Genomic DNA, 8,669 nt, shown 5'->3' on the forward strand with positions numbered 1-8,669 from the left:
GTTCCTCAAATTGTGGCTTTTGGGGTTGGCGGTATACAAAATTGAAAATTGATATAATTTGCACAAAATAGAATAAAAATTTAATAATTTTTTTGGTAACATCGCGGCCTCCCTAGACTGGCTTCACGGCCCCCCAGGGGGCCACGGACCACCGGTTGGGAACCCGTGACGTAACTGAAGAAATGTGTTTGTTGACATATACCGCATCCAACCCGTGGTTACATGTCGAATGTGATAATTGTTGAAAAAGGATGTGATCGAGTAAAGTTAGGTTCGAAAATGGGTACAACGCCAGAATTAACGGGTATGGATAATAAAGCCTGCGCACTTTAGAATCGGTACACTAGTATGGGACACGCTTGTATGGAAAAAATAAATCCTCGCTCCAGTCGACTTTTTAGATCCCATTTAGGTCCCATATGAACTGTACAAAATTTCAGGGCAATCGGTGAAAGTATAATTTAGCGCAAGCGGTTCAAAGTTTACATGGGATTTACTATGGGAAAAGTTACACTTTCAAACAAAAAATCCCAGAGGTCGCCTCTTGTCTCCTTAATTCAAATCGATCAACGCTTCTTGTAGCAAAATCATTTATGAAACTTCCCTTCGAAGACCGCAAAACAATTGGATGCTTGTGGAAAAAGTTATTGATTTATTACCGACTAGTGATCCGACGAACGGCTTTTTGTTTTGTTTTATCAGCAGCACTGTAGCTGCTGCCTTGGCTGCTGCTGTTTCTGGGGGTGGTGATGCCACCCGCCACCCCATGCAGCAACGGCAGCAGCAGTGCTGCTGATAAAACAAAACAAAAAGCCGTTCGTTGGATCACTAATCGGTAATAAATCAATAACTTTTTCCACAAGCATCCAATTGTTTTGCGGTCTTCGAAGGAAAGTTTCATGAATAATTTTTCTACAAGAAGCGTTGATCGATTTTAATTAAGGAGACAAGGGGCGACCTCTGGGATTTTTTATCTGAAAGTGTAACTTTTCCCATAGTAAATCCTATGAAAACTTTGAACCGCTTGCGCTAAATTATAGTTTCACCGATTGCCCTGAAATTTTGTACAGTTCATATGGGACCTAAATGGGATCTAAAAAGTCGACTGGAGCGAGGATTTGATGTTTGTCCCATACTATCGGTACACTTTCAACCGGCTGCCGCTCAAAAACGGTGTCACTTGGAAAAAAGTGTTGTTAGAAGCAATTGAAGTTTATCTATTGTGGTTTTTTTTTACTTATTCATTTATTTCGAAGGCTCGGGCGCCACAAGGGCATAACGGAGCCGATATCATTTGTACTTTTTTACATAACTTATTGAAAAATACAATCATTAACAATATCTTAATAGTAACGATCAATCAATTATAAATTTCAATTTCATCCACAGTGACGTCATAGGCTGCTGCTATCCGCACCTTGTCCTCATCAATAATCTGTTGACGCTCAATTCCATCGGCAATCCATTCGTATGTAGGGATACGGACTCTCCTCTTCACACAAGGCACGTCACGAAGCGTGCTTCTATCGGTATCGCTTGCAGAAGTGTTCGCGTTCGTAATATCAGGCATGTGTTTACTGACGGCTGAAACAACAGACTGGTGTTGCTTCATCTCATTCTTCATCGCCTTCTTTTTAGATTTTTTCTTACACTGTACAATCCACTGCTCGGGCTCCTCTACAACTTCTGTAGCAGTCAAGGTAGCAGTGGTCTCTTCTTTCTCACTTTCGGGTACTCGTGATGAATTCGTTATGTTTTCATCTCTTTTTCGTCGCTCTTGCAGCATCGGACAGGATCTTTTCAGATGGCTGTCCGATTTGCACATGAAACATTTTTGTTTCTGTCCATCGTACACAATCCTTCCTTTGCGGTTGTTGAAATACAGCACATCTGGGATTCCCTGGTCGATGTCCATGTAGACTCCGCGTACCCCACTGTACAATTCCAGCTGGAACTCAGATGGGAATTTTTCACGCACAGTGCGCTTTACTTTCCCATACTTGGACATTACAGAAGATATTTTCTGGTCAGACACCTCCGGAGGCAAATCAAAAATACGAACGTAGCGAGTATTTCCACTCGCAATGGACATTCGTACCATCACTTGTTTACCATTTGCGTAATGAAATGGCAACAGTTCGGAATTATTCTCGAACGAAAACATCATGGCTTCGTCGTTTCGGAATCGTATAAAAACGGCTTTTTCATCCGTGATTTTATACGCGGTCTCCATCATTGATCGATCTCCGGCAAGCGTTTTGATAAAGCAAGCCATGTCAGCTATTGTTGGCTGAGCAGCATTCTCCGGGAAGACAAAAGCCAATGTGCTTTTTACCGTCACTTCACCACACATTTCGACCACAGATAACGTGCACGATGATAAAGCAACGAAAAACAACTTGCGAGCGAACGCGTCTACTCCGATCGAGATGTGATCGTGCACTGATCTATTGTGGTTTGTAGGAAAAATATAAAATTTGCTGTTTTTATATTTTTAGATGAACTATTGATCTGAATTCGTAAATAGTGCCAGTATTTTCTGCACACATTGAGCAAAAACCAGTCATTGTCAGATTCAAGATTTGTGTAGGAATATATAATTATCAAACCCACCAATTACGCAGTATAGAATAGTTGTTGGTATTATGATTGTTGATTAAGGGAGGTAAAATATTCCATGAGTGTTTTAAAATTTCCAATATAGCTATGGTAAGCCTTTGAAGGGTTTTATGGAAAATCAAAGGTTTGCATAGATATCTAAGGTAAAAAAAGTTGTTTTCGCATAAACTTTAGTTAGGTAAATACGCATACAAGAAGGATATCATACGAATAGTATTGGAATAAAAGAAACCAATGATTTGATGCAGAACAATATAAATAATCGTGGCTCGAAAGCTGTATGGACTATTGCTGACGAAATTCATTGGAAGTGTTTTGATGGCATGAAATATCCAATATTTTTTTTTTAAAAAGCTGAATCTACTCAAAAGTTTTTTTATTTCTGATCATAGAATCACATCTATAGTTCCATAATCTATTTTAGGCTTATTATGATGAGTTAGCCTCATGACTGTTAATTTCCGACTACTGTGAGGGAAAACTGCTAATAATTCCAAAAATAATCCAGGTTTCGATATGAATTAAGTTAGGCCACTTGAATTGGGGAATTTTAGATCCAAAAAACGATCCCAGGAAATATTTTTTCATAAAAAATTACTTTGAGTAAAGTTATGTTTTGAATATGGCGTGAATGGACAATAAGGCTATAAGTTTATTATGGTCTTGTGAACCATATTTGTCAAGAGTTTAATGTCGCAACTTGTTTTGAGCATATCTTTGATGAATATAATTTTGTTTCTTGTGGAAATATCAGCCTGTAAGCTGTGAAATTTGCAAATGTTGACGATCATTGGTTTGTGCAGAATAAAATGGCATGAATTTCACAATCAAGTCAAAATTTTATCTTGAAGAATTTAAAAATGATTTTTTTTTGTATTTTTCCTACAAAATACAATGGATAGGCTTCATTTGCTTCTTACAACATTTTTTTCTAGGTTAAACCGTTTTTGATCTGCAGCCGATTGAAAGTGTACCGATTCTAAAGTGCGCAGGCTTTAGTTTTCTTACTGTGATATCAACCTTTTTCATACATTCTGCTGCAATACCATCCTTACCAACTGGCTTGTTGGTTTTCAGCTGATGAATGACATCCTTAACTTTTCACACTGAGAGAGTTGGATCATTTTTGACCTCTGCCTCACTGCCTCCGTTGCTTGTTCCCCGTAGCTACGTTCTCCATACCATTAAGGCGCTCATCGACGTACTGCTTCCACCTTTCAATAACCTGACGTCTGTGCATCAAGGCAGACTTCCGCCCTTATGCCTGCGTATTTCGGCTCTTAGGCAAGAAACCGTTGTAAGAAGCGTTGTTCTTCGTTTTAAATTTCAACCTATCTTCTGCTTTTAATGTATTTGTTCCATTTTAACCCACTGTGATCAGATTTGATATCAACCTACCACCACCGGTGTCCAACATACTGTATCAAACCAGTCGATGGCTCCCGAATCGTGCAATCAGGTTGAAAACTAGAACACTCCTTACATGCAAACATGTCTCATTCGGCACACGTACCGTACGATAAGATCATCATCCGCCAGTACCGGGCGCGTTCAGTCGGTCGGTCGGTCGATTCGTCACTTGTCCACAAGTGGTGGCAGCTACTGCCCTTGCTGCTGCTGCTATCGGATCATATGACTCCCACCTCACGCCGACGCGGCGGCGGTAACAACATATTCTACGACCAACACTCGACTCGGCTAGAACAAAGCTTTGTGCGGTGGAATCTTGTACTAACTAATCACCGGCAGCTAATCGTCCAGTGGCGTAGCAAGGGGGGGCGGAGGGTGCGGTCCGCACCGGGCCCCCGAATTCAGGGGGCCTCCAAATCAGGGAAGGTTTCTTACACTAATTTGAATAAAGATCTATAAATAGCGAAAGTTTCCTATACGTATATGTTCAATACTTTGCAGGTCTGCTGATAGTTATGAAGGGGCCCCTTCGTAATTATCAAGGGTTTTTGGAATGGGACACACAGATGGCTTATTTGAAGTCCACTTATTAACAATGGTAGATAACAACATTTATTCAAGAAGTTTAGTTAATTTACTTTCAACTAGTTTGATAATTACCCCTGTAGGTACAAAGTACAGGGGTCTCGAAATTACAGGAAAAAATATGATTGAAATCAAAATTGAATTTCACGAAATTCAGTATCGATATGGAAGTAAAATCCGTGAAAATTGTGTAAACCTCCCTAATATTCTAACCACAGGACCAAACACAGGACTTTTGACTTAGATTGAATTTAGCAGCTGAAATTCAGGGGCCCCATTTATGAAAATTACATGTTACATGTAATGTTACGTCAAAACCGTAATACTAATAGTTTGTCGATTTTTTGTTGCTCGCTCAGCGTATTCCAAGTATTCCTTGAAGGGTTTCTGCGAGAATTCCTCCGGGCAAGGTAAATTCACCTTGCCTACGGGATATGTGTAACGATTTAACTAACAGTTACTTCAAAGATGTCTACAAAAAAAATCTCTATGAATTACTTCAGAACTTTATTTAGAGATTGCTTCAGAAATTCTCCCAAGCATTGATTTAAGAATACTTACAATGATTCCTTAAGGATAACCTCAAAGCATTTCTTCGTGATTTTTTTCAGAAATTTATCAAGGAATCCTTTAGGAATTCTTTTGAGTTTTTTTTTAGGAATTTCTTCAAGCATTCCTTAGGAGAATACCTCTTCGGATTCCTTCATAAAGTCCTTCAAGGATTATGTCAAGAAGTCCTTCAACGAGTCCTTAAGATGAATCTTATGGAATTTCTCTAAGGATTCTTTTAGAGATTTCTCCAAGAAAGAATCTTGCTGGAGCTCCCCATGGAAATTTTTTTGATGAATTTCTGAGATTATGCTTGGAGCCATACCTGAATGGATCCTTGGGAGGTTTTCTATCGGAATTTTGGAAGAATTTCTAAAGGAGATCTTGAAGAATCTTATTTATAAGATGTATTCAGGAATAATCATTGGGTTGCTTGTGGAGGTATCTTTGATAAGATTTTTGATGATTTTTGAGATTCAGTATTATGCAGTAGTACAAGAAGTGCTGGAAGTACTATGACAAATTGCTTAAAATATTCCTGAAGAAATCTTTAAACTAAATTATGAAATGCCTAGATTATCTCTCAAAGAAATCAATGGCGGAAACCCCAAAATATTCCACTCGAAATCTTTGATTCAATAAAACCATCTTCTAAAGATTTCTTATAGACTTCCTTGGATAAATTTCTGTAAGACCCCCTGAGCAATTTTTTGCAAGAATCTTTTGGAGATGAATGTGTTCATCCTTGTAAGATTATCTGAATTAAAATTTGGAAATCTGAGAAATCCCCAAAGGAGAAAAAGAATAAATCCTTACTGGAATTACTTGAAGGATTCTTTAACAAATTGTATATGAGGATTTGAAAAAAGTTGCGCAAGGAATCTTTGGATGATTTCCTACATAAATTATTGGAAGGATTTCTGAAGAACTAAAGAAATGCTTAAACTAATTTGTAAGAATTCATTGAAAGGACATCAAAAAAAATCCCAAAAATAACCCTTTAAGAAATTTCTTTAAAAATAGTCTTGAAATAATTTCTAAAGGATTCCTCTGGGAAAGCGCTTACGCCTACTCTTTATGGAATTTTTGAGAATACATGTTACTAAAGAAATTCCTACAGAAACGCTTGGAGGAGTTTCCGAAGCAATCGATGTAACAACTTTCGAAGAAAATCTTGAAGGAATTTGAAAAGAAGTTCTTGAAGAAATTCCTAGATGAATCGTAAAAGATATCCAAAACGGAGTTCCTCATTTGAAACAAATGCTTGATGAAATCGTTAGAAAAATTTCTTAGAAGTTTCGCCAAGGAAATCGGGACGAAATAGGTGTTATCGCTAAAGAGATCTTAAAGGTATCAATAGAAACATTCCAGATGAAAACCTTGAAAGAATACTTAAAGGATTTATTGAAGGGATACCAGTAGGATTTTTTGGTGGAATTTCTGTTAGAACTCTTGAAAGAATTATAACATTTTTTACTTGAATGTCAGAAGTATTTCTTCGGAAATTTCTTTTGGATATTTTACAGTGATTACTTTGGAAATCCGTTCAACAATTCTGTAAGGAATATCTTTAAAAATTTATTTGGAATTCCTTTCGTTAATTACTTTAAAAATTCCTTCGGAAATTCCTTAAGCATTTTTTTCTAATTTCATTATATTTGAAAATTTTCTTTGGCAATTCTTGTGGAAATTGTCACAGCTAATTGAAAATTCAGTTCGCAATCCTTTGGTAATTTTTTTTCCAAGGAACTCCGTCAGAAGATGATGATGAACCTGGGCTTGATAGTGTAATACCTGTATGTAAAAAGAAAATCTAGTTAAGTACTGTTCCTTTTGGTTCCACTAAGAAATTGCATCCTTTGACAGATACGTATTTCGACCTCAACTGTAAGGTCGTCTTCAGTGTTGTGTACTTGTCAAGATACGTCACCTTGTCGAGTCAAGTGCAATACATTGAAGACGACCTTACAGTTGAGGTCGAAATACGTATCTGTCAAAGGATGCAATTTCTTAGTGGAACTGAAAGGAACAGTACTTAACCCGATTTTCTTTTTGGTTTCATTGAAAATTTCTGCCGCAACTCTTTTGAGAATTTGTATGGCAATTCTTTCAAAAAGTTCTTTAATGAATTCCTGACAATGCTTCAGCAATGGCTTTGCGAACTTCATCAGATTTTTCTTCTACGGAAATTTCTTGAAAATTCTGTCTGCCACTGCTCGCTGGTTTATTTTTCGACCATTCATTTGAAAAATCCTCAGGTACTACTCTTCCGGGATTGCGGGATTACGGGATTTGATAGAATAATTCATATGGCATTTACCGACTTTTGAAATTCATTCGGTGAATTTCCTGTGAATAACCCTATGCAAATCTTTCATAGTATTGATATTTTTAAACTATTTCGGCAATTTCTTCAGGATTCGGTTCGGTAACTCTTATGGAAATTTTTCGGCAATTTAGTTCGAAATAAATTTTGGTTTTTATTTTTGAAAATATATCTACGGTTTAAGTTCTCGAAATTCTTTGGGCAATTGCTTCGCAAATTTATAAGGCAACTCCTACGGGATTTCTTTGAACAATTTCTTTGGAAGTTTCACCGGCAGTCCCTTTGCTAATATACCTGACAATTACTTTTGTAATTATTTTAATAATACTTTAGAAATTCATCCGGGCGGTACTTTGAAAATTCTATAGTTAATTCGATTGTAAATTGTTTAAAAGTCCTCAGAAAATTCTTCTGAATATTTCTTTTGATAATTCCTTACGGCGTTCAGTCTATTGTCACTATTGTAGTTCTATGAGATACACTCCCCCGAATTTAAAAAAACAAAACCAAGAATTTACAACGGAACGGTCGAAAAAAATCTCATAAGAATTACCTTAGGAATTTCCAAAAAAAAAATAAGGTGATTACCAGAGAAGTGAAGGGCATAGTGTATCATTGTACTTGCCTGGCAATATACGAATTCATGTAATGGCAGGCAAAGAAAGCCCTTCAGTTAAAAACTGTGAAAGTGCTCACAACACAAAGTTGAAGAGAAGCAGGCCAAGCTCCAATTGGAGCGCCGAGCCAGAAAGAAGAAGAAGAACCAGAGAAGTTCACAAACAATTTCCAGGAAAAATGACAAAGCAATTCCTAAAATGTTTAAAGGAATTGCAGTAGCATTTCTTGGAGTTTTTTTTTTTGTGAAATTCTTGAAAGATTCCTTACATTTTTTTAAAAAGATTTTCTATAGTATTCATTAAAGGAATTCTTGAATCCTTGAGAGGCTAATTGGAGGAGTTTCTAAAGCTTTTCTATCAAAAACACTTAAAAGATCTTCCGGACGAATTCTTATAGAATATCTTGGAATAATTTGTATAAGAATCTTCGAAAACATTTATACCTATAAATAATGTAAAAGTATTCGTAAAATACCTGGGAAAATCAGTTTAAGAATGAATTGATGAAATCAATTCAAGAGATTTAGAAGAAAATTGTATTAAATTCTAAACGAATCTATGGA

This window comes from Aedes albopictus, chromosome 3 (assembly GCF_035046485.1).
Source record: "Aedes albopictus strain Foshan chromosome 3, AalbF5, whole genome shotgun sequence".
In the NCBI taxonomy this organism is placed as follows: Eukaryota; Metazoa; Arthropoda; class Insecta; order Diptera; family Culicidae; genus Aedes; species Aedes albopictus.